Below are 27,995 nucleotides of genomic sequence, written 5' to 3' on the forward strand. Positions count from 1 at the left end.
TCGGCCGTGCCGTGGGACGAAGACATCCTACCGACGTTTCTAATAAGGCCTCCAGCCGTTTATAGGATTCGACGATAAATAACGCATTCTTTCACCGCAGAGACGGCCGAAATCCGTCAAACCTACGTGCGTATGAACTCTTTTTTTTTGTTTTACCAGTTCAGATTCCGCGTCCGTATACCTATTATATTCTCATACAGTAATAAAGGATAGACCCAAATTGCACTCCTACGCGAACACTGACTAATCTAATGAGTTCTCAGATTTATTCTGTGTGTGCTTGATATCCCAGTAGTACATACATATATGTACGAGTATATGTATGTTGAAGTCGAAAGCATGTTTATGTGACTCTCAAATGCTTCACAAGCAAACACTCGATCATTGAGTATACAAATAGCCGAGGAATTCCCTATGTACCGTTTCGATTTTGAGAAAAGATTTGGAATTCATTGGAATTTTAATATTCATTTTTTTCGTCGCTTTAAGGCGGATTAGATTACTCCAATGTCACATTGAGAAGCTTGTCGTTGTATCGTTTTCGAATCTTTGTAAAATATCGCGTTTCTCTGCGTCTGTTTTATTTATTTTATTTTCGCATAATAATAAAAATCCTGAAATATACCGATGGTTAGGGTTGTAGTAACTAAAGGAGGTAACGATGTGTGATGAATGCCACATGTAGTATGGCATTATCGTGGTGGAACATAATGCCCTCTCTGTTTGCTAAATGTCGCCTTTTTTATCAAAGTCAGATGAAAATTATCCAATATATTCTTATTTTGGTGCAATTAATTGTTTACGGCTAGAACAGAATTTTAACCACTTTTACACCTGTTTCAAGATTGATTCCAGATTTTGTCTGATTAGTATATAGATCCGCAAGTATTCATTTGCCTATCTATTAAATTATAGTGTGACAAATTGTGCGGCACCCAAACATCCCGCGTTTAAGGAAGGAATATTCAATCTTTCTGCAAGAATTTTTTCACAAAAAACTTGACAAAATCCCTAAAAAAAACTTTATAAAATCTCGGACTCTTTTTTTAAATTACAAAGTATATCATATATTTCAATTTTCAGTTAGCGCCTCCTTATCATAAATCAAAGTCAATACGGGTTAACTCGTCCATGGGGAAATTGGATCACATATTCATGGGGATTAAGCGCTTAAGGTCAGTTGAGGGCCTATTTCCACTCTAGTCTGTAGATGTTCGTCATAAACCGCGATAAGCAGCGCTCATCTTCCAATGATCAATTTTTGGAAACCAAAAACGGCACGTTCGAGTTTTTTACACATTTTTGTACTGAACATATATTTCAGTCATTGTTTTTTTAATGGGGTTGTTACACGACCGAAAATAAAACGGAACTGGTCTGGAGTTTGATTGAAAATATCCGGTTTCAAACAAGATAAAATATGATCCCTCATTACTCTCGCCTTAAAAAGTATTTATAAATAAATCTTAATGTTTTCGATTGATTTTTTTAACATGTGCGATACTATTTTAGACATATTTGGCGATAGCTTATAAAACAACGAATTTATATCAAGAGTTCAACTCTTCTCTAATTAATTAACTTGTTAATTGAGCGGGCCGGCACGTCTAAGATTGGAATTCCACATCGAGAGTTCTCGAGAGCAAACACCGTGCGAGGCCAATACCTTCCTTTGTCGGGATTCCGAGTCTTGAGACGTGGCTTTCTTGCCAGCTAGAGAGTGCACCTTGACCTCTATTGATCCCTTGAGTTCTCGAGCATTTATTCCACCCTTTAACAGGATACACTCGCTTCCCTTTCGAAAGTCATAGCCGCAGTGTCGCAGCTTTAAATTTACTCCCCCGTCGAGAACAATGGCGACAGATCGGGCTTTAATCTTACCTTAATGCCTGCGGTGTATAAATTCTGCCGTGACCCAGATGCGGGACTCACCTTTTGAACGATTTGACATAACGACCCATTGTTTAGGTCGCCCGCAAATGAGCCGATTGGTCACGGTGGTTCGCCCGCAATTAGTTACTAGTTGAACCGTGGCGTTCGGTCACTGGTGAATGAAACAAAAAAAAACTTGTGCAAATTTATCGCTCGAAAGAGCATCTCATTGAAAATGCGAAGGTATGTTGTGCCACTGTTGTAACGGCACGCGTTGAAAAGATGCAGGTAACACGCATACGTATAATAATAGGATTTGGGATGTTCAGCGTAAATCTCGTGAAATTGAAAGGAGCTTGCGGTTTTTGTAGTATTTTTTGCGTACACTACACCTGTAATGTTTGGGTCTTTGAACATCCTGTCGAGTGTAGAATGGAAAATTCAATGTAAACATTGGCGATGTAAAAGGAAGTATTGGTGTATGTTTAGTTACCATATTAGTCATTTATTAAGTTGTACAATATCCATATTGTATAAATAGTCATAAATAAGTCGACAATACGAGGTTGTTTTGAAAACATTAACCGAGATTGACGTGCTTTTATTGCATATGAACATATAGTGCTACTTATATGGCAAATATCATCAGCATAAAAATATTACCTTATATGAGCATTTATGTTTGTTTCTCGGAATATTTTGTGAAAGTTAAAAGGTATTAAATAGTTTATGTGAATTCGATCGGCTTTGTTCGAAACATCTGAAGACATTATTTTATTTTATTTCGCATGTTGTAAACCTATGGTTTTAGAACGTCCCTCGCGGTAACGATCTTACCGCCCATTTATTTGTTCCGCTGTTGCTAATTAACCGCTTTTACATTCGCGATTCTCCGCCGTTTTATACAAATAAATAATAAACCGAACTGGCTCGGCTCGCGTCCACTAATCTGCCCGATCTGCTGAGAACTGGTCCAAGTTGTCGGCTGCATTATCCGTTAAGGCCCCCAACGGTACGAAGAATAAAGAGTCAGCTATGATGATTTCAGCAGATAGTAGCCACAACAGTACCATCGAGACTGGCAAAACCTCTTGTTTGTTCCGAGAACGCACGATGATTTAGCGAAATGTGACTCACACCTGAAAGAGTGTCTTACACCCACTTTTTTGGCGACCTTGCACAACGTGCAGCTGGTGGGTGGTGGTGATGTAGAGTCTGTTGTGGGACGCTGAAAGCACTTGGCGACCATTTGTCATGCTTCTTGGAAGCGTTTATAAAGTCGTTCATAGTAAAAAGTGTGGCGGATTTAGATTTTGACTGCAACAAAAGTCAATTGTATGCAAATTATTGTGAATGAAAGAGAAACGTTGCTTATATTAAATAGTATTTTTTTTAAGTTGCGAAATGGCAAATTATCATGGGAAGTCTGTTTCGAATAAATATATAATATATAGAATTTAGCTATGGTGAATTGTTTTACTTATGAGCTAATTATCAGTCGGAGGTCTTCAGCGTGTCGTTGAAAAATTTTCATGTGCCAATTTTGGCACATGCCACCGATTTGCTATCCCCAACCGCATTATGAAAATAACGTAGCGTGTTTACAAAATCTTATGTTTATTTAGAATTTCTAAAGATCGAGAACTCTCTAGATCAGCGTTGCCAACCAGTGGTCCGTGGAGTAATTTGTATATACTGTTTATTAAAATGTTTTATTATATTCTAATTAAATTTTCGCCTAATTAAATTGCGTATTAGCGATTGAATTATTCAATATTAGCACTGCAATTATTAATAAAATTGTCAGATCTCACGCTTGTTCAAAATATTTAACGTCCGTTCCAAACTTATTTAGATGACAGGTTGCAGCTTGTTTAATCGCGCATCGGTCATCAAAGTCTAGTGTAAAAATAGGCTAATCCAATTATACCTCCAGATCGTCATAATTGGCTGTGGTGGCAATAAGTGGACGAGCACTAAACCTCCCTCGCGGCAAAACAAGTTTATATTTAAAATGTTACCGCTGTTGTAATATAGTGTGTATTTGTTCTTACCTATTTAATTAATCTAGAATAAAATAATCGTTTTACTTACGGTCTGTTATAGTTACCTACATTAATCGGTCGTCAGATTCGAGCGCGACCTTCTCGTTTGCCTTGTCCTATCGTAATTTTCTATCTGGCGCGCGACAACGTTATACAAACAATAAACACTGTTATCACTCAATATTATTATTTATATGTTGCGTTATCGGTTCAGTGGCATTCCAGATAGCGTATTACCTGCTTTACAATCGCCGAAATTGTGACACGCTCAACCCGAATCGTTATCGGTCGCACCATGGAAAGTTTATGTATGTACGTGAATGCATATTTTCCTTATCTGCTTGGTAAATCCGATCAGCGGAGAGACCGCCCACGCGCTCGTTATCTACGATCGACCTCGAACAGCCAAGACTCATCTCAAAATCGCACGGCCGTATAAGGCTATGTTCGTATTATAATTGTCGCGTTACGTGTGACTCAACAGATCGAAGTTCCATCCCGATCGATCGACCGGCTGACTAATCCGGATCTGGAAATGAGAAAGAGTAATTAAACGCAAGAGAGTCACGTTTTTCGCATTATGGAAAAGTCATTGCGTATGGTCGGTCGGTCGCTTAGTTGTTTGCCTTTCTCACGGGTTAAATGTTTCGCAACGAACGGTTCAAAAATATGACAATCGGATGACAAATTTACGACGCTCGGCATATGCAATATTTTTGCGGTGAAAGGGCAAAAACGTCGCTGCTTTCACTCACTGCTTGCAATAAGGGTTCAAAAGAAAATGCTTGAATCCAAGTTAGTCACAGATATTGGATATCTAGAAATGTCTTCGCTACCCAAATTTAAGTACGCAGATAAAATACTTCGTAGAAGTTTCGTTCTGTATTGATACTTTAGTTTGTTGCAAATCTTCCTTTTGTTTGACAAATAATCAGCTTGGAATCTCTGCTATCAACTGATAACGTTGTATTTGCAGTTGTGTAAGGAAACCTTAAACTATGAAATGTAAACTAGAAGCTTTATTGGATTTAAGGCTGATGCGACTGATAAGACTTAATTCAAAAACCCCAACCCCCTAATGTCATATTTGGAAATGTTCTATTATTCCAAATTAATCATTGAAAACGTGTTAATACTTGGCATTTTAATTTAAACGTAATGGTAAATTACACTATTTTTATTAATATATACAAACAAGGGTCGGATAAAACTTATCTTAAACTTTTGAATAATTAAAAAGTGTCGAGTGATAGTGCTGCTGAACTCATTTCAGACTTTTGCTAGCCGTTTGTTCTGAAATAGAATAATATATTGCAGGCATTTCTTCAGCTTTGTGGACGACTTTCAGTTGATTATGAGGATAATTTTATCAATTCCAGATTAACTTTTAAATGTCATATTTACTGAGAAGTTTTAACAATGTTGATATCATTCAGTCATTGCGGATTCAATACAATTTAATTATGTCATAACCTTAACTTCAATTGTGGTTTTCCGTTACTTTTATGTTTATGTAATATACAATTAAACATGATGACCGCTTTCCTTTAACTAAACAAAAAGAAAACTGCTATTCTTAGTCAATTGATATTATCGATATGGAAAAATTTCTATGTGCCATATGCTGCGACATTAGAAGTCGTCGTTTTGGCTTAACAATAACCACTAGAGATCAGCAGAACACCCAGAATTTCATAATAGCCACGCAGACTTTCTAAAGCCATCAAATACCACAAACCCTTTTCTTTATAATGGCCTCGCAGCAAATATATCCTTTGTAATTATCGGACGGTCACCTTAAAACCAACTTTTCCAAAGTGTTGAATTTAAAGGTGGAGCTTTAGTTTTAAATAACGCGATTGGCTCTCAGTTTTTTCCATATCTCGCTCTATCAAAAAATCATTAAAAAAGTGTGACACCACGTCCCATCATCAATCACTACGGATGGCATTCACTCATTATTAATCGAATTGATTATCATACTTTGAGAATAAAATAACGGACTCAAAACTATCCATACAGTATCATCTACATCTGATTTTTGTGTTGTACAAAAAAATTTAATCGTAAATATAGTCTTATTTGTTTTTTCACCAATGTAGAACCAACGTTGCAGCTTTCACTCGATGGCATATTTCGATGCACATTTTAATATCGAACGTCGTATCTGATCGCCGTTTGCGGTTTATCTGCGAATCGTTCTTCATATCGGCCAGAATGTGGCAATACGCAATTATGCTTTGTTATAATTTTTATTATGAAAAGTGCTAATAAGCGGAAAATGACAGTTCAACGACATTTGTACTCCCGAATCTGGGTCATTTTTTTTGTACTGTTGTGCAATTCTAATATTCAATAATCGTTTCTGAACAAAGAGCTGTTCTGTTGTGACCCCTCTATAGAGCGTTTCGGACACGATCAATCGTGATTGGAAAAAATCTGCTCTGTACCCGCGCATATATAGCTAACGTCTGCACAATCCGTAGAAGTGAATCGACACATAGATGGCAATTAACGATCGCTGACCCGCGACGAGTGAAAGTCGACTGTGTTTTTAAAACGCGAATTTAAATTTTAATCCAGCGTGTGTATCATCATCTTGTCATTTCGCGACCGAGCTGGCGATTAACATTAAAAAATAGTGTTATACGCGGCGATTTGCATAAATGCAGAGTCGTAAAATTTCACTTTTCAGTACCATGGTACGTGAGATCATCTTTACCGATTTAAAAATCATGTATTGGATCCTAGCTTTGAATTTAAAACATCGATGGGTGGTGTAATATAACTCGGTATCTTTAACCTTTAACTCTTAGTTGCATCTATGCAGCTAGTCGTATAATATGATATTTATAGGTGCCATTATTCAGATGAATTAATATTAGTTCTGCAAAGATCATTCGAAATTCGCAGTAAAGTGTGATTTATGACGATATTAAAACCGCGGGTTTTCAACGACTATTCAATCTCGGTATTGAATTTACTTCTAGTGTCTATGCCAGTAGAATTAATGTTTTCCTTTGATGGAAAGCTCGCGCTCAAAAAATGTGCTAAAACTCACTTGTCAAGATTTTTATTAAAGAAAATTAAATTTAAAGCAGCTTTTCCTATGCCACGAAGCGCATAAAAAAATAAACAAAATGTATCATATGTTGTTCTTTACTTTAGACATGTCAAATCTAAAGTTAAACGAACAAATACAAATATACAACTGAAGATTAAATGTAAAATAAAATTGTAAGTTTATAGTGATTTCCAAAGTTTTGACCAATTCTCGTCTGATGAATCGTCTCGATTCCATTTTTTAGTGTTGGTGTCTATGGCCGAATGAAATCTGAGAAACCACAGATCAACGTATTTTTAAGGATCGAAAAGTGGCAAAGGTGGTCCGACGAGTTTGATGAAGAAAAGTACCAAAACTGTATTGGTTTATAACGAAGCTCTTATTGGGGTAATAATTAGATTAATTTGCAAAAAGCCGCATTCACGTTCACTTGAAAAAATGTGAATAGAATTCAGAGCATATATCAAACGCAATGTCTTTTCGAGAATGTTCTTGCGAAATCCACGAATAATTTCTCTTTCGTTTAATAGTAGTCTGATTGACATGTTCCTAAATTCCATCTCTCCAAATGTCAAATGAACAATGTATTTAGGCCAATATTTTTAGTCAAGTACGCTAGCCCAAAGAGCAAACTCAACATTTTTTGCTACCTAATATAATTTTTTAAATCGACTCTTTCAACGTGTAATGTTTTCGAGCCAATAGAAGGATCATTTTTTGAAAAAAATTCGTGGTGTGAAATGTTTAGCCGCTGCAGCACATTTATAATGGGGTCCAAAATCAGGGACGGCCTTCCCCCCCACCCCTTTAAATTGGGCCAGAAAAATGTATGTCATTAAATGAAGTACTATGAATTTAAATAAAATTAAACTATCACTGACTGGCCAAGTTTTTCCTTCTTCTCCATGGAAAAGCATAAATGATGTCCCTACATTTGCATAGGTAAATATATATTTTTACCAGTAAAAATATAATTTATCTGGCAGGTGCTAGTAAAATTATATGCTTTCAACTTTTCCATACGTAGTAATATATGCATTTACACACTTATTATTTATTTACATGCGATGGTTGTATTTTTCAGAGAAGTCCAAATACAGTTTCACCAGTAGATATATATATATTTCTACTTGCAAATATATAATTGAACTGATAATCACTAGTGAAATTATATGCTGTTCAAAAATGTCTCTGAAACTTATTTTGACAGTTGCGAAACGTAAATTTGCTGTTCAAACCCAAACCTAACCTACTCGAATTAACCTAATGAAAGTTCTAAAACTAATTATAATTTCATAACTTTCATCAGGTCAAGTAAATTACAAACTTAGCCAAGTCAACTCTCAGGGAGAAATAAGCTCGGTAACTAACGCACAAAAAAGCAATTCAAGCTTTTTTATACCTATCGGACAATTGTGCTATTTATATTATTCTCTCGTACATTAGAAAAACTGATAGAAGATGTCCCTACTGAAACCAAAAGTAATTTTTGTCTGAAGTATCTATCTAACGCCGTTAACGCCTGTTGTGTTTGTTACAAGCAGTGGATTTATAATTCGGCTGTCCTAAGAGCATTTTGCTTTTTTACCTTCCATTTACAAACACAAGCCCTCCCAATATGTCATAGTTCCTTTGCAACGCGTGCCTAAAAATCTGAAGGATACTTTGCAAAAGAGTAATCAAATGCAAATATATTATCTAAAGATGGTTATCAATCCCAAATAAATAAAAATAACTTTGTTATTTGGGGTTGTTACACGACCGAAAACCAAATAAATAAACCTAACCTGGAGTTAGGTCAAGTGTTTCCGTTTTTGGATGACGTAAAAAAATAACTTACAAAATAAAATAGCAATATTATTGCTTAACTGTCTACGTGATCGATCCTCGAATAGAGAGAGCTGTTGTCATCTCATCATCAAAATTTGACAGTTTATTATTTATTGATATGATATGACACGAAAACCGTAAGCAGCGCCAAATATCGCATTTCGCGAATAACTGCAATTTTTACCGGTACATCGATATTGTGTTTTCGAGGTCGAATCGAGCGGAAGTCTCGTCACGTTGCTTATGCCACTACTCTCGCTCACCTGGTCGGTATATACACACGCGACGGGCAGCGGGAGGGGGCGCCACGTGCGCATTTGCTTCCCTTCCGGCGGTGCCTGCGCGCCCCCAGGGGGCCGAACTTCCGTCCTTCGACTTCCTATCGCCGGAAGAGGCCACAGCTCCGCCAATCTCCTCTCCAAGAGGTGGAGAAGGCGTTCAACTCGGAACTGGCACACCGGGTGGTCGACCCTCCCCCTGCCGCTGTCGCGCAAACGCGGAACTTATTTTCGGATTTTGTTGTTGATTCTTTCGTCTCCGTCTTCGGAGACGGTTAATTGGATGACTGTTTTTCCTGTGACGTGGCGGGAGACGACGTTCGTTAATTAAAGACGTATCAATCATTTTTAATTATGATCACAGTTTTTTTGTAGGAATTCCTAGGAAGAAGTTCACCAAAGGTCATAATTATAATAGGGATATTTTTTTATGTTAAAATATATTTTAAATTCTTTCTTATTGTTTTTTAGTCTTTAAAAATTCTGTTTTGCTTCAAACCTTTGATCTGGTTATAAATACACTTATTATAACTGAGCTTAATGGACGTACTTACTGATTAAATTAGTGTCTTGAAGTGGTATTCTAAATGGATTTATTGCTGATTAGATTGATTTATTAGTCACCTTCGAGAGTGGTTATTGAAAAATAAAATACTGTTGCAAGCCTTCCTGAATCTGAAGTATGTGTAAATGTTTTTATGATGCAATTAAAGCGTTTATATATATAATAACTCCTATCTAGACTAAGCTAAAAAGATGTACTTGAAATGTCGTTGAATATATTAGTGGAAAATTGTTTAATAAATCTTTATATCCATGAGAGATATTGCTATATGCGACATAAATAAAACAAATTCAATATTTATATATACTATATATATAGATATAGAAAAGGGTTCAGATAATTGAAAATATGTATAAGTAAAAAATATGTGATTCTCGTTTGCTTTTGCTACGTTTGTAGTACGATTTTTTGTAAGAGCTATTATATCGTTATATTCGAATCCGTTAAGTCAAGTTTCAACAGAAGTCAGTGCAGTCTTGTGACTAGGGCTCTCAATTGAATTATTCATCAGATTTTCAACTATATGAATATTAGAATAATTGAATGAATATTCGTTTATACTATCTCGAATGAAATTTGAAAAATCTTAGAATGGAGCCGCTTGTATTCTTGAGCAACACAGGTAGTCGTTTTTCTCTCAACATACCCGAATGACTAATGCAGCTCCAAAATTCACGGTTCTTTATATGCATTTCTTTTATTTCAAAATGCGAGACAATGAGACTCTTGTTCTTAATAATAATAAAAAGCTTTTTCTCCTTCGAAAAACCTTTGTGAATAGAATATTTATCGGTGGTATCTACTATGACCGAAATCCGTAGAATTCGTTCGTTGAAGGAAACAAAATTTAGAAAGGCCCACCCTTTATTATCGTTTAACACTTATCTCAAAAACAGGTGCGCGTAGCAAATTTTTATGAAGTTCGTGTTACGTTTTTGTATTTGTTGTTTTGAGGCGAATAGATTTTTTCAGTCAATTTAATTATTCGATAGCGGTTAATTTATTTCTTGTTATTTAATTTATGTGCAAATCCGCACAAAAAACGCCGATACAGATCCGATCTTAATGTATGTCAAATTCGTTCCAATTATTATTAGATGGCTTGTACAAAAAATTGATAATGTACATATTTAAAATGCTCCATCAATTTTGCTGTATTAACTCAATCGCAACTGATCTTAATACAGGTGATTTAAAAAATCTAAAATAAAACTGAATATATAATAAACATAATGCATTTTCACAGCTTATTTTATAAAATTCAAAAACGATTACAAATTACTGAAAGTAATTACTGATTAATTGTTTTTTAATTAAATAATATTTAACAGGCAATTAATTGTTTTTTGCACTAATTGGTTAAATAAAATATATCGGTAAATATGTACCAAGAAAAAAATTACGAATATTTGAATACTCATCCATTTTTTATTCAATATTCATATAGTTGAAAACTACGAATAATTGAAGATCCTACTTATGACTAATGTAATTGTTTGTATATTCTTCACTTGTATTCTCACTTGTGCTCCCTTCCTCTGTTTGAGTAACGATCAAATAGAAAAAAACTCAATGGTCATTTTCGATGCGTTTTAAATGTTTTATTAATCTGAATATTTCAGGTGCCTCAGTCTCTTCAGAATCCAATACAATTATTTCCATGTGACAAGTGTTTTTTTTTCTTCCGATTCCAACTAAATCTTATTGATCAGTTAATCTCTCAATATCACTCACCAGAGATGCGAAACAAAAATGTATAAAAAAAACATTATACGATAAATAATACGTAAATACTGCATAATACTATTCTACTCTGATATCCTACGCTAATAACACTATTTAGTTTAATCCCCTACAATGAGCATTATTATTGTATTCTTCGCTTTTGCTTTCAAGCAATATGGGCATCGTCATTTTCGTAGTCCTAAGCCATGCAGATATCGTTTTCAAAATATATGTACTTATATGTTGTAAGCTCGGACAGATCTGTTCGAGTATCCGTCGGACAAATCCGTACGTGTGTGCTTAGCTATTTGGAAAAAAAAGTATTTTTTTTTCGGTTTTTAAATTTAATTTTGTAATACTGGTAGTATTGAAATCCCCAATTCGGATGAGACGGAGCATTATTTACTAACAATACTGCTTTCTGTGGCAATATTTACTTTTTAAATATCTCTCACTTCAGGAACCTATTTTTGTTTTCAACCAATCTTCGAGGATCTCTATGCATTCATGCTCCATTTTTGTTTCAATAATCAACAGGAAGACTTGTATTATCATCTTCTTAAATGATCCAAGTTTTTTTCTCTACTTGAATTTTTTTAAATTAGTTTAATATAATATTTCAATCAAGGGGATAATCCACAAACCGGATAACTGGATAATGTATGTATAGTTACTCATTTGGACTCTGTTCACTCCTTCCCTTGCTATGTTTCTATTCCTTTGCTATTTCTCATTGTGTATCATTGATTTTATTAGGAGTTTTTTGATGTTCACTTTCTGAAAAACCTTCTGATTTATGTTGGTAAATATATTTGAATTGCTCTCTCGTGTAATGTCAGTTTTTCCAAGTGTTTTTTGTTTGAATATAATTATTTTTCTCGCGCTTAGATTATACAAGTTGATACTTCTGAAAACGAGAAAAACTTGATTCAAAGATAACGAACCACAGAAGCTTCTGCGACTCGTCCGTTGTGTAATAGTCATAGTAATGAATTAATGATGGTGTGTGTGTGTGTGTCTTTTACTACGTTTTATAATTTTAATAATTAATTGATATTATTCCGAATTAATGCTCAGAAGCCAATTAAGTTTCAAAGCGTTTTACATAAACCTTCATACTAATTTTTAAATGTTGTCTAGTCATGTGTATGTTAAAATTCCGTTAATTCCAAATTCGGCATGTGAAAATTACAGAGCCCAAATAAGTGTACTTTCCCGCTGGACGACTCCAAGAAAAAATGCTAGCTCTGCTAATTGTTTGTTATCCATGACCGGTTTCAAGGATACATACATGTTCGGTCGTACAATATTATTTTTCCGAGAATGTTTTATCTCGTCCGTGTTTACACGCATACGTTTTCGACCGTGTTGATTTTGGCATTATGGCAAATATGCAAACAATCGCTTGTTCTTCTTTTTCGGATTTGCATCTAGCGAGCGAAGAATATGTGTAACGAATCGAAGGAATCTACGCCAGATTGATTTTCTTTTTTTGTGTTGCGGATCGTGCATAGTCGGTTTATTTATACACCCGAGAACCCCTCGGTTTATTTCCGATCCTTTACGACCGGTCCGATTGATTTTTATTTGTTTATTTTTATAAAATCTGACGATGATACTGCGCACACGTTCGATTGGTTTCGCAGAATCTCGTTTCAATTTTATATTTCCTGTGCATATTTTGAGCGAGGGGTGTAGGTTGAATACCTATTTTTATATATAGTCCATTGATGCTGCTGAAGCATCGCGTGATATAAAAAGGATGTTTTTTTTATGAATTCATTTAACGTCTCCATCATCATTTTATAAATATGATCGGAGTCATCTGACTTTGACAGAGGGCTGCGCCTTCTCAACCCGAATTCCAGAGGTGTCCAGGCGATTATTTGAATATATTTTTTTATGATTTTCACGCCCGCTTTAGATCATCGTTCGAGACGTGCAAATATGTGCTCGTTCGAAACGGAAGCAAGCGGCACGCGCTCTTTCTCTCTCCTTCTCTCATTCTTTCTCTATCCACATCCACCACAGGACGGTAAAAATAGTCCTGAGGGTCGACGAACCGACGGGCGTTCGCAGCGCGGTGCATAAATGTCACCAGATTTACTCACAAATTATAAAAACGTATATTTCTGTGAGGGGATCCTTCGACCTTCGGTCCCTTCGGACTTCTTTTTGATCGGGAACGCGCCGCCGTTGAACCGAATCTTTAGCATTGACTGCACGACCCACGTGGGGGGTTTCGCTCCATCCAAGAATTTGTGCCACTTTCTTGTTCAGTTGGCTGCTTTGGCATCCTTGGTAGTCCATTCATTCATACGCATTATCCAACGACACGATTTGATCGGAATCTCTAATTGGGTTCGTCGATACGAATGGGTTATTTTGAGCATTCTTCGTCAAATCCAGATGATGTCATTGTATTGATGTCATCCTAAAATATTTGCTAGTTCAACGTACCGAATACAAATCCGAACGTCTGGTGCAGCTATATAATATTTATTGTTTACTATTGATGACTTGGTCGTGTAATCTTTAAGCAGAGATGACACAACTTTAGGATTCTACTAGACATTTAAATAAACGGTCTGCTCAGTGCTTAAATTTGAATTTTTAGGATTTTACAACCGCACCTTTTCATAGATATTTCATTTATAAATTATTTAAAAATAACTTTAATTTAAAAGGTCATGCAGTAACATGTTTTTTTGCTAAAAATAAAATAATATTACAGTAGTCGGCAAATATTTTCTCAGTCGATACGCTGTGCGAGTTCAGCTGAACTCTTGTTGTTTCCAAGTCAGAAGCGAAGTGGTACTTTATGAAATGTCCTTAGCTCTTCATACTCTCGATCGTATTGTCGGGGTGAAAACGGACAATTTACTATGTACAGAATGTCTTAAAAATCCTTTGCGTAAATACATATTCTCCGGATAAGTTACCTTCCAGTCGTATTATACATTGTATTAGCACTGTCCGTATCTTTTGTTCAGCTCACTTTGCAAAGTGCTTAAAATTAAAACTAAACCTGACTTTCATTTTCGATTAAGATCAGAAAATGTTTTGCCAAAACAGTACTACTTGAAAGATATGTTTTTAGCGAAAACCTTACTCGAGATGATTTTTTCATCAACAAGTCTCACAGAAAACTTTTTAAACGCATATTTTTACTTCGAAAGAATGTAAATGTTATACATCAAATTTTTGTATATATGCTATCAACTGTTTTACTAAATAACTGACTAAATAAAATCGTATAATTTCTCATTGGTGTTGTGGTGATAGGGTTATCAATAATTCGAATACTACTCGTAATTTTTTCTCGATTTTTATCGTAATTAATTTATTTAACCAATTAGTGCCTTTCCAACATTTTGCTTTATTCCTTTTAAAAGTTGATCTGATATTTCATTTGAAAGCTTTAAACATAATATATAGTTTTAGTTATTTTTAGTGTCAGCCGAAAGATCAATACATATGTTGTATATACATTTTTATATGCTTTGATGCCACAGCTATTTCTGATTTAATATTTATTAAAATAATATCTTCTTTATTTGACACTTAATGCTGCGGCCTATCGCTAGTATTATATCATATTACAAATATTGTATTATTTTGACCCCTTCTCACCTACTTGCGGTTTTTTTTATAGACGTGTGAAACATTTATATTACTTACTGCTTCATATCATTAATAATAATAATAATAAATCAATTTGTATATTAGTGTGAATATCAATTATTGGTCAACACGTATATTGTTCAATTTAAGTTTGTCGTAAAATTACTTGACAAACATGTGCTAGATTTCTATTGATGAGAGAAAATGATTACTTCAGTTAAATGCATGTTTTTATGGCGTAGCGTTACTTTCAGTTTAACCCATTGTTTGCCAAAGTTCGATAAATCCGCTTTTGTTAATTTGACGAAAATTGTCGGATCCGGACGTCATCATTATTAAAATAATTTACGAATACATTTTTAATGAGATGTTAGTGTATTTGTTTCAGTGGAAAAAATATTTTTATTTTTATGTAATACGCCCAAAAGTAATACGCCCTCTGCAAACGAATGATTAATGCTAGTTAATGTCAAAAATATTGTAAAATTCACCCTACTTAGTGTTTTCAATTAGTAAAATATCAGTTCTTGATAATAAAAAAATCACCTATGTAATTCTAATGTGTACAAAATTTCCTTTGCAAGTGCTACTATTTAGAAACAATTTTGCTGTCGCGTTATGTACGCATTAGCGTTATTGTTGCATTATTAACATAATAATTTTCGCGTCGTCAGCGGTTCTTAACATTTTTATATAAATCATTATCGGTCTTATGTGTGTTTATAAACGTAAAAGGCGAGGTCGAGCTCGAAAACGGGTCTTTTGAACGGCGTCAGGCCACAGAACCAGAAGGAAAGTGGTTCGTTCGATCTCTTCGAGTTCGAGTTAGTAAAAATGACTTGCATAACGACGGAATGACCGACCGACCGTGCACAAAAACGGTAAAATTGTGTCGCGTTGGAAAGTTCTTGAGACTGTCGGCAAAATTGCAATTTTTCAAGCGCGGCGACCGTATCAGATGGCCATTGTTATCGGCGATTGAACGACATTGAACCGTCGCGTCGCGTCGCGTCGATTCTTCAATTGAGAAGCGTAGTAGACGACTGTGTGCTATTTTTAGAATTTCTGCAGCACTCCGCTTTATTTTGACGCCGCTGTCATATTTTAAAAATGGTGATGATAAAAAAAAATGTCGCTTGAGCGGCGGGCGGCGCGCGGAATGCAGTTGGTCATTAACCGCTCGCTTTCGCAACAAACTTTCAGATTTGTGTGTGCTTATTGCGCAATAATTGTGATTGTTTGCAGTTGAGACGTCCGATATGGAAGTCCGACAAAATGTGCACATATTTAATTTGCCTTCTTTTTCATCTCGGAGTGTCGTCTGAACATCACCGGTACCGGTTATTATGACTTACCAGGGTTGCCGACTGCGGCTTTTTAATAACATAACAATAATCAATATAAGAAAATGTGTGACGATGATTCAGCGTTGGTGCCATATGCATATTTTGTTTCGGATGACCCGCTTGTCACATTACGACATTAGACTGAAGATGAGAGAAGCATTCATGAGAAAAGTCGCTAGGACTAGAACACATGAGCCAATCGGGTTGAACGCCTTAATTTTTTTAAGGCTAAAACTAATTCTAGTTTTAGAACTTTTATTAGGTCAAGTCCAATATACAAACTAAGCCAACTCATCTCTCAGGGGAAATAAGTGGAAGAATAAGTACATCGCATTTCACATATTGCTCCAGAGTTCGCCTCCATTTTGATATTACACTATGTTTTAAAAATAAAATATCTATCCTTACCGATATTAATATAGACTTTTAATATAAGAGGACTGATCAAAGTATATTCAAACCAAATTTTGGTCAATAGGATAGCGCAAAAACAATTATCACTTCTCAGAAGTCAAAAATTCACGTCAAAAGAGATAAAATCGTGTCTGTGCCGTTGCAGTGGAAACGCTCGGTAACGAGCGATCCCACTGCAACGGGAACCACTGCTTTTGACGTGGATTTTTGACTTCTGACAAGTGATAATTGTTTTTTGCGCTATCCAGTTAGTCAAAACTCGGTTTAGATGCGCTTTATTCGAAACTTACTCGTATTATTGTTATAAAATGTCCTAATATAAACGCTTGATAATCGAGCATAGAAAGGGTTAATTCGTACCATTTTGCCACGTTATGAACCATTTTTTTGACAGATCCATTTGCAAACATATCGATAAATTTCACTACTATGTTCTGAAATTTGATATGAGTCTTTCGCGATCCCTGCAAACTAGCTGACAAACTATTAACATAGCATTTAACTACGAAATTGTAGGGACCTCGTTACATTATGTCATTAGATAAGCTTGTTCACGCTAATTCCACATACCTTTACTATCTTATATAAATATATTATATACATATATAATTGTCCTAAATCGTCTAATCAATAATGGCTTTTTATCGGCAGTAACTTTAAGTCTTGTGGAATAGTAGTGCATGTATAGTAATTTTCTAAGATTTATAGAAATAATTGTTTTATTTTATTTTTAACGTTGATCAAGTAGAAGAAAATATAAATGTTAGGTTTCCATACTCTCTTTGACACTTTTAGTCTATAAAATATATTTTTGGGTCTAGCCTTTGTGCACGTTTCACCACGAAACCACGAAAGACCGTGATGAATCAAAATTCGCCATACTGTCTCCGGATCGTAATAAATGGAGGCGTGTCGGAGTTTCGTTCACACGAAAACAGCTTTTGTGTTACTTATTGAACCTATATTTTAACCTACTATTGCTTGATAAATTTGCATATTTGCAATTTGACGTCAGAATAATTATTGTCAAATTTTAAACCTTTAAAGTCCAAATGCATCTATGTCATACCTAATATAATTTATTTTTCTGAAGCATTTTTTAGTGACTTGGTGCTAAAGTTGGTTACTCAGGGATAGTTATATTAATATATTACTAAAATCTGTTTATCCATCGATATCGATTTTGTAAACAATTTTTGACCAGTCTGCGCCAGCTGCACGTCGAGTACCCCGCGCTTGTCAAAGCCCAGGCGTGCGAATTGTTATCTATGGTTCTTAATATAAAAAGTTTTGTTTTTAACTGTACGTACATATTTTCTTTACAATAATTAAATCAACTATTTTTAACTATAGCCGACCGCGCTAATAAAGTAAATTACTAAAGCAGTGACGAAAAAATATTATTTTATAATTATAATGTGGCTGATTATGATAAAATATTAAAAAAAACATTTGCGGTATTATGAAAATAATATTTCTGTTAGTGAATATAATCAAGAAATAAAGGCAAAAATATCCGTTAGTAAAAGTGATAATACCTAGTGAGTTTTGCATATGAATTTAAATCGTAAACATTTATTTATTGACAATGACGATGATGAATTTAAAGAAATTCTCTTGGATTTTTTTATGCAATTGGATAAATATAAGTAGTAGCCATGACATTCTAAGACGATGACTATTTTGCTTAGGCAATGATTCAGACCAATAATTCCAGAAGGTTTTCAGGAACCTATCGACTGCTTTCAATCGTTTTTTACGGATAAATTGAGTAAAAATGAATGTAGAAAAATAAAAAACTATTTACTTTTCCAAAAATGATATTTAACTAATATAGAAGAGGACTTTCATAAGCAATATAAAAATAAACAAGAGAGAAATTTTTACATATAGATAAACAAACAATAAGATTATAATATTTGCATGGAATGACAAAAATTTTTTTCGCGATGTCCACTAGGCTTGACTTATTGAATAAGTACTATACTTATATTATGTAAAGAAAAATAAAGTAAAAATTATATCTTTGTATGGAAGATTGCTTCGAAAAATATCATACGATGCACAAATAACCAAACATCAAGTATGTAAATATATAAGTAATTGTAATGTCAATACATAAATATATTTAGTGTTTTATATGATATATGAAAGTAATAATACAAACAATAAATTCCGTTCTATTAAAAATATGTTAAGAATCATTGGCCTTGTGTGAATTACAATAGTGAATAATTAATTAAAAATACTATTTACAATGATAGATCGAAACATTCTTTCTTTTGTCATTGCATTCGCGGGTGTTTTTTTTCTAGGTCGTGTTTCCAACATCTGGAACGTGTACAGAGTATACCATAAATAAGTGATATATAAATAATAGGAAAGAAGTTTAATTGTTGTGATTGAATACATTGGACTGCAAAGGGTTTAAGCCAGAGGTCCCTAAATTTTTTTGTCTCATAGACCACTTGCCATGTTTTTCGGTTTTGGGTAGACCCCCTGCTTGCTTGATATTGATTTTTTGCAAATTCATCAACTTCAAATGTGTTTTTGACAGCTGGTATCGTGCTACTCACTTTGAATGATTTCTACTATATGTGTATGTGGATTATTACATTCATTGAAAGCCAAAAATAAAGTCACCCACATTTACATCTCATGGATCACCAATTTTATTTTTCACTGACACGGACCCCTTGCAGGTCGTCGTCGACCCCTAGGGGTCGATATAGACCATTTTGAGAATCACGGTGCAGGTTTTTACAAGTTCAAAATGTATTGCGACCACAAAGCGAATGCCTACATCCTACAACTTACACAATTTTATAAACATATATAATATTTTTTTTACTTCATAGGTACTTTTATAAATAATGTATGTCTTTATTTTATAAGATTATAACGTAAGTAGATAGGTACTATCAGTGGTTGTTGAGATCCACTTCAGTGAACCCCCATTTTTATTTCATGGACCCCCAAATTTTTTTTCGCTGACGTAGACCCCTTGCAGGTTATCATAGACCCCTGGGGGTCGATATAGACCACTTTGGGAATCACTGGTTTAAGCGTATACTGTACTGTTTCTTATCTATGAACATTGTAATCATTTCTGGGAATTGCTATGATGTGACGTCATAGGTTTGCTATTTCGATTAAGGTCCATTTCGTAACCAACAATATGTGTTGTGACATGTGTACATTTGCATTTCGCATACACTAACAATATCTGATACCAACCAGACATGTGTGACGCCTTCGTATTCCGCACACATACGGGCACTGCATCGTAAGTGCATTATAATCAACACTGATGTGTTTCGCATCGGCTTTTGCTTTTGTTACTTCCATCGCAAGAGCCTCACATAGTTCCAGAAGCGTTCCCATGGCGTTATCGTCGCCCATTATTTTCGCAAACTAGTTCTGCGTGTCACACACCAGTTAACATTTAACTGTAAAATAATTTTAGTTGCGTCTCCCGTCTCGCTCGTTTCGCTTGCGGCTGAGCGAGATAGGCATACGCGAATATCGTCGGGCAAGGTCGAGCCAGTTTCGCCATTGTGTTCACGATATGCTGCTGCGTTCCAGTTTTTGTCGACTCTTTATTTACAACACTATCACTGACATACGCGCATGCGATATGACGCGAGGAAAGCCCGAGTTCAGCGGCTCTCAAACGGCGCGCCGCTCGAGGGGATCCCACTGCCCCAGTGGCTGACTGACGCGACCCATTAACACATGCTCGGACGATTCAAGTGCAAATTGTGTTGTTATTTTAATGAAGAATGGGAGTCATGCATGCGTACCTCCGTCCATTGTAGGTGTTTTTATTTCGTTTTGTTTTGTTAATTTTGAATGTCACTGATACAGTTTAATTTACAAATTCACTATGCATCCACTGTTCATTTGAGTAGCTCGGAAACATTGTGTAGTTTGTATAATTACTCGAGCGCAGCCTCTAAAGTGCACTTTTTTTAATAGATATTTAAATCTACGCATAATTTGTGCGATTATTACATACATATACCTTCCATCAAGTAGCCAAAAAATCCAGTTTTAATTTTGGATTCCGGTGAAAAGCAACTGCTTTTCGATTTTCTACGATAACTTCGCTTAATGCGAGTTCGTATAAACTCTTGTTTATTCGAGATCAGAAATTTTGACTAAAAAATTCTGAAGAAAGCAAGCTAAGTGCGCTGTGTTTGCGCTTATATACTCTCTCGGAGCTATGAAAAGTTCTTATCCTTTCATACTTTTGATTTTTTGGCCAATGCCGACAATTCGAGGCAGAAACAGACAATTTGTTATTGTCTACTAAATATCGTTATAATTCATTCTACGTAACGGCAATGATTACAAAATCACTGATTCGTCCTTTGCCGTCTGCTTTTCTCTCTCTCTTCAGAGTCAGATCATGTGTGTGGTTGATTCGGTACGTCTCTACAGAAATCAGTTGACCAAATGTTGTATGAAAGAGCGAAATTTGCTGGATGATTACATTTCGAAGGTCGATAATATAAAGGGGTAATAAAAATTGTGTTATTTATGTCTAGATGACGTATTGTTTATGCAATCCATAATGCACAAAATAGTATGTATTCTTTGGTCATTACGAGGGTAATAATTACGCGATAAATGAGCGTGTCTTGACACATTGTCTATGCATTCCTATGTCCAAAAGGATTGTTTTTCTCTAGACACCGTGGTGGTCTGTTCAGTCTACTGTGTTAATATGTCGTTAACCCTTTGTTTGAATTACGAAATTGTCACGTTATATTCCATTATCATTTTTTTCACGTTCGCAAGTGTCGCTAGGCATATTTGTCTGCGCATTTGGATGAAGATCTCCCACAGCTTCTACTGTATCCGACCGATTAAGTCCTTTATCAAGCTCACGAATAAGAAAACACCATCTTCAAAAGTTACAAATAAATTAGTTTTATAAGGTTTTAATGATCAATCTACAGAAGTATAACCACACGGAATCCATTGCGTGCACCATTGCCGTTACCGGTAATAAGGCCCTACGAGTCCAACCCTTATGGGTGGGCACCCAGCTTGTGACGGCCGGGTGAGCGAATCTCCCACCAGTGTTTCTCCCGAGCGCTCAGGGAGACGTGCTCTCGCTGGCTGGCCGGCGTTACATTGCATATCATGCATTGCGTTTCATCATAGTAACAGCACCACTGAGATACGCGAGCTCGTAGAGTTCTCGAAACAGATGTTGAATAGAATTCAGTAAATGTATCTTTAGGTTGGTTAAAGTGTAGTTCTTCGGATTCGATGTAGCGTGTACTCAATCGAGCTTTTTTGAAACTTTTAGGGGGCGGTGTCGACAATCCGTTAACACTCGGTCATAATAATAGGTTACATATGTATGTTTTTTTATGAGCTAATGCAGATTATTTATTAACTGCGTTAGACGTATATATACGTCAATCCAAAACTTAGTCGTTAGCATGTATACTCGCCGTGTGATATAAAAATTATCATTTACTATAAAAACTCCGAATTTCAGTAAGAAGTAATAAAAATGTTTAGTGGTATGTTCCATTTATATTACAAATAAAATGTGTTTTATAAAAAAAAGGGGATTTTTAAATGTAAATTCCACAGTTAAAGAATATTTCATGCCTAATATGTGTACGACCAAGCTTGATTTTAAATATACATCACGATATTCATTCACGAAATCAAATCTATGGTGATCGATCGGAATTATAATTATATAATAATCACTAATAACGATCTCCCAGAGATGATATAAATAAAAAACTGAGGTTTTTCGTGATATGCTAAGATTGGCTGTCTCTATCACCATGCACTTTTACGTGTCATGTTTATATTTTATTCTTGAAGAAAAAAATGTTATGAATTTATATTGCTTTTATACATACTATTAATGTATCAGTAGCGAATACCTTTTAGGGTTGTCAATTATTTGTCTTTAATATTCGCTTATACATATCATAATATATGCAGCCGATTTACTTGGAATTTTCAGAAAATATTTTTTTTTTAAGGAAACTACTTGGTTAACTACTAAATTACGTCAATTGGAAATTCCGGAAACCCCGTTTATGATACATTTATATGGAATTCAATGAAAAATTTTAATAGTTAATGATCATATTTCACTTGACACATTTATTAGAAATTTTTCATTGAGTTTTTCATACAATTTTCCAGATGAATGGATATAATTGGCTGAATCCCAACTTAGAGATAATTCAGATACCTCATATTCAAAATTTGAATATTATATTTAGATTAGTTGCCATAACAGAGCTATATGATTATTTGCTTATAGAACCAAATTCCTTCAACATTTATTTTTATGTTTTACACAAGATGGACCCGTTCGCGACGGGGGGTACTCCAAGATGATTATAATAAAATTAAACGAATTTGTATTAACCCTGTCATGACCACATGGCGTCGTCTAACGACGCGTGTGGTAACATTTGTAAAAATGCAAACGTCTAATTATTTCTGATGTAATTCTTATATTATTTCTAACATGACGTCTGCGTTTTTTTATTATTAGTTTGATTCATATTATAGTCGCGAATCGTTCGCTAATAATTTACTGATCGTAGCCGGAGTTTAACCCCTTACGGCCGACAGCTCAATTTAAACATCGACATTATAACGTTAATGGCTCTTCAAGGCGTTAAACAATACTAGCAAATTTGTGTAATACGTGTGATCTCATCATCACTCACATGATATCATCGTTCATTACGCAATAACTCAATCGCTTATTCATTACTCCGACAAAAAATGAAAATAACACACAACAGCCACCAACTGACGCCTTCTCACACAGTTATGTCTCGGTTTAATCCATTTGCTATAACGCCCGTCGGCGTCGGACAATATTGTTCTACAACATCATTTAATCCGGTTATTTCCTTATACGGTTAACCCGTTAACTTGTCGAGTTTAACCCCGCGGCCGATTTTCGCGTGAGACACATTGCTCGAAAAAAATGACGACATTCCTCTAATCGTCTTGGCCGGTCGCCATTTTATCGCAATTAGTAGTGCTGTGTGTGTGTGTGTAATTTTTTTAATACGTGCAGTCATAGTCTTTCACCTTTTAAACGGTTCGATTTATCAGAACTGGCGGTTCTGTCAAATTAGCGCGCAATGTGAGCTATTGGATAATGGTCGGTTCGTGATTTGGACCGAGCGTTTAACTTTTTTTTAGCGACGGAGATTAACATCGCAGTTAGTTAACTAGCGAGCGATTGGGAAAGATCTGTCAAACTCCTTTCGATTTTGTAAAAATTAACCATAATTGGCGATTTGTAAGTGTGAATTATGATAATTTTGGCGATGTGTGAGTTAATGTAAATTTTTGAATATCAAATATGCACGTGTGAATTGATGAACTGGGAAAATATGTTCGCCGAATTAGTATAATACAGTTTTATTAATATGTTGATGTGATAAATTAACAAACGACTTTTCTATAGGATTTGTAATCATTTTTTAAATGCGATAGCATATGTATAAAAATAACAGCTAACTTAAAATCAAGTTATTAAAAATAATATATTACATACATACAGTTTAAAAAACAACTGTCAAGAATCTGTTTATGGCGGTGCTATGTATGACTCAGCGTGCGTGTCCGAGCGTTTGCGATTTCTACTACATGACGACCGTCTAAGTATAAATGTAGTTCTTAAAGAACAAATGAAAACTCCAAAAATTAGTATTAGTGTTGTTACAGTTCGTTAAATCTAGTACATGGCCGACCACTGACATTTAAAACGTATAAATGTTTTATAATTCAGTTTATCGTTAGCCATCAATAATAAGAATTTAAACAAACTAATCTTACAAAAGCCCCACAATTTTGCGTTTATTTTTAAAATAATAAGTATATGTGTTCATATAATAAACACACAAATTCGCGTGGATAACACGAAGCTAGTCACAAATGAAATATATAATGCATATATTTGATAATAACCCTTTGGATTCCTTTGTCCACGCGTATGGTACATTTGTTTTTTGCTGGCAGCTCCTATGTCCATAACTTCTGGATATTTTTTTCTCAAATTATTTTAAATTATATCTTATGATATTAAAATTAGAATAAATAAATAAAATTTATTTTAAATATTTTATTAATTCTTAAAATACCGGCTCTAGCTGCAGTAAAATCGATTGATTTTAAATTGTATAGCATATAATAATTTATAAATAATAATTTCCAGATTTCCAGACTTTCAGTCTGGCGGTTAATACTTATTTCAGGTTTGGTAACCCAATGGGTGTGACTTGCAACCAGTAAGACACAGGTGGATATTAGTGAGAATTTTATTAGATCATATTACATATTGCGACAGATTAGAGCGAGATCGTTTTTCTCCGAGCAGTGGTAGAGAAGCTGGCGGAGGGATGATGTCCGTAGAAGATCCTCAGAGGTCTTGTAGGTGGCGTGGCAGCGACAGTATAGCGGAGATTGATCCTTCTGTTGCGGTGCTCGTATGGTGATATCCCTCTCAGGTTGTGAGCTACCATGACCGTATGTATGGCGATCGTTTGTTAGTCTCTTCGAGTGTCTGCCAGAGTCTGCCTGGTAACCAATCTTACGTATTCAGGCCTACAAAGCTTGCTGGCCAATTACAAGCCTGCGGCGATCATCCAGCCAATCGTTGCACTCGCTTCTTAGAACAACGGAATAAGTATACGCCTTTAAAAAGTGACATTTGCTTGATGGAATATTGTGACCATACGATGCTATTTGTCTTCCGGTGATATATTGTTTCCCGTGACCGTTTTGTAACAAATAAATATTCATTCACCGGAGAATGCTTGTGTGTTATTTATGGGGGAACCCTTTAGTTCTAGTCGTAACAAGAGCCTGGGGCAACACTTGCTAAAAAACTTTGAACTACAAAGGGTTAATGTTCTTAAACAATTTTATTTATTTTTTCACATTTTATTTACCAAATAATAAATAAGTATATCTATTTATGAAATATAATACTACATTATTTTATATTAGAAAAAAACAGTTTTAAAACATTTTACCGTTGATTTTTCAACGGGTACGTTATTAGTGTAGTAGATAATATAAGAACAGAGTATGTATTTGTTTATTTAAAATCTTTGCGCAACTGTGTGTTTATCACTACTATATTTTAGTTGGTAATTTATTTGCATTAAATGTATTTTTTTATATTAGCACTTTTTGCAATATGTTTTTCTATACAATTAACGGTGCACAGTAACTTTCTTATCAATATAATCCATACCAACCAACGACCGTCGTTTTAAAACTGTTCAAATATTAATTCACCTGCGCATATTGCAGGAAGTTTGCAGTGACTCAGCTTATAATTTCGTATTGTATCACATCGCCTTTATTTTTATCTTTGTGAAGAAACAACTTCCCCAACTGCATGTATCTTATAAAAGTTTAGCGCGTGTAACCTAGACCTTGCGGATACTTTACTACCGAGTGACCTTTAAGATTCGCCACCATCGCCTTCGTTTGCTCCTCTGACAAGTTTGGCAACATACCAAGGCTGAAAATATTATTTAAAAAAATGTAACTCGTTTACCTCTAGGTCACTATCGCTGCGTGTCGGCATCCAAAATCTCTTTCCATTTAAATTTCGGTTGAATAGAACTTTCGCCATATCCCCCACTATACGTGAAGTCGCATTGTATAGCAAACCGTTTTTTACGCTCCGCTTATTCGGCGAGGGTTCTTTTATGGTGTTCACCTGCGGTTATCCTTGTAATGTGTATAGTCTACAGGTGAACATGCAACAGGTGAACTCCTCTCAGGTATTCCTAATATTGGCTGAGGGAACTTGCCTTTTTTGCTGTTGTTATTGTTGTGGGGATTCCCGCACGCAGATTATGCAATGTAAACATTTTATTATAATCATACGTACGTATACAACACACGCAAGGTAATGGTCGTGAATGAAAACGAACACAATTGCATGTAGTATTATTATGTGCAAGTACAAGTACAAGTTTCGCATTGCTAATTGTTTTTTCTTCTTTGTTTCAGGTGAGCAAATCTACCGATGACTTTATTGAGATTGAGGTGCTGTTTGGTAACGTTCGATATGTTTGATATATGAATATATTTTACGCTTTATTATCTACGCGTACTTTTCGCACAGCCTTCGTTTTCGCATTTTCCCATCGACTGCGTGATGCATCGCCATCGTTTGTGGTTAATCGATTGTGAAATTGCTAATGGTAGACGCTTTGTGTTCGCTTAGTTCTGTGCGAAAACCGCGACTTAAAGTGAGTCTTCTCCAAGTTGAAATAGTCACATAATGAAATAATCTATCAATCTTCGATTGCTCGCTGTCATGTTGAAAGTTGATAATTAATAATTTTGCGAGAACCGGTCGTTTTTTCAACGCTATCTGATTGTAGAATAGAACAATCTGACCACAACTGAACGGCTGTTTATTAGTGAAATATATTGAGTGCGTAGTATATAGATTTTCGTAATATATAATAGCATTTTTTGCTTTATTGGTTCACATGGGTTAATAACACAAATGCTTTTAAATAGATATGCAGAATTATTGAACTGAATCTGTCCTTTTGAATAATGTATATTGAAAAATTAGGTGCTTTTGAAGACTGTTCCGCTCCTTTTATTTATTGTATAATATGTATAAAAAGGGCTAAAGGAACTTATACCTTAAATACATCAGTATATACATATGTACATCTCAAACAACTGTAGTTTAGTTTTAATTTATTATTTCACGTCGTTTTTTATTTTTTTAATAAATATATTCTTGCTATAAGTTGGGCCCTGGGAATTTATCCCCTCTCGGCAGGCCTGCCGATATACAAATAAAATATAAGTGTCGGTATCAACGGCAGTGTTAAACGAGTAATGGTCCATATTGATTCAAAAAGTGTCGGATGTTGAGAAAGTCTCTCTTGTCTCTTGTTCCTCGTGGTCAGCTAAATCGAGAGTGTGAGTAGGAGTCTTTTGTTTTCTCATTGAATAACACATTGATTTAGACGTGTCTGGGTGATTAGAATTAGTGATTATTATATAATTCTAATTCCAGTCGATCATCGCAGATTAGATTTTCCTAATCTCACGAGCTAGGTTTTATATATTAGTTATTAAAATATCTCTAATAATGAGGTATTAAAAAACTAAACTTACAGGTGGCTAATTGTGGGCGATCATTCGATAATGAAAAATGTATTTGTTTAGCAATAT

At 35.0% G+C, this 27,995-nt stretch overlaps 1 protein-coding gene and 1 long non-coding RNA gene across 2 annotated transcripts in view; both read left to right on the forward strand.

Annotated features, from left to right (window-relative positions):
• how (protein held out wings) overlaps nt 1-27,995 on the forward strand; it is a 108,227-nt gene that overhangs the window by 12,633 nt on the left and 67,599 nt on the right. The window lies entirely within an intron of this gene.
• On the forward strand, nt 19,973-27,992 carry LOC148234843 (uncharacterized). Its single transcript, XR_015809696.1, has 2 exons — nt 19,973-20,049; nt 26,805-27,992. It is a non-coding gene; the product is annotated as an uncharacterized LOC148234843 (long non-coding RNA).

Source organism: Plectrocnemia conspersa, unplaced genomic scaffold (assembly GCF_051122295.1).
Source record: "Plectrocnemia conspersa isolate PC_06_02 unplaced genomic scaffold, ASM5112229v1 ptg000005l, whole genome shotgun sequence".
NCBI lineage: Eukaryota > Metazoa > Arthropoda > Insecta > Trichoptera > Polycentropodidae > Plectrocnemia > Plectrocnemia conspersa.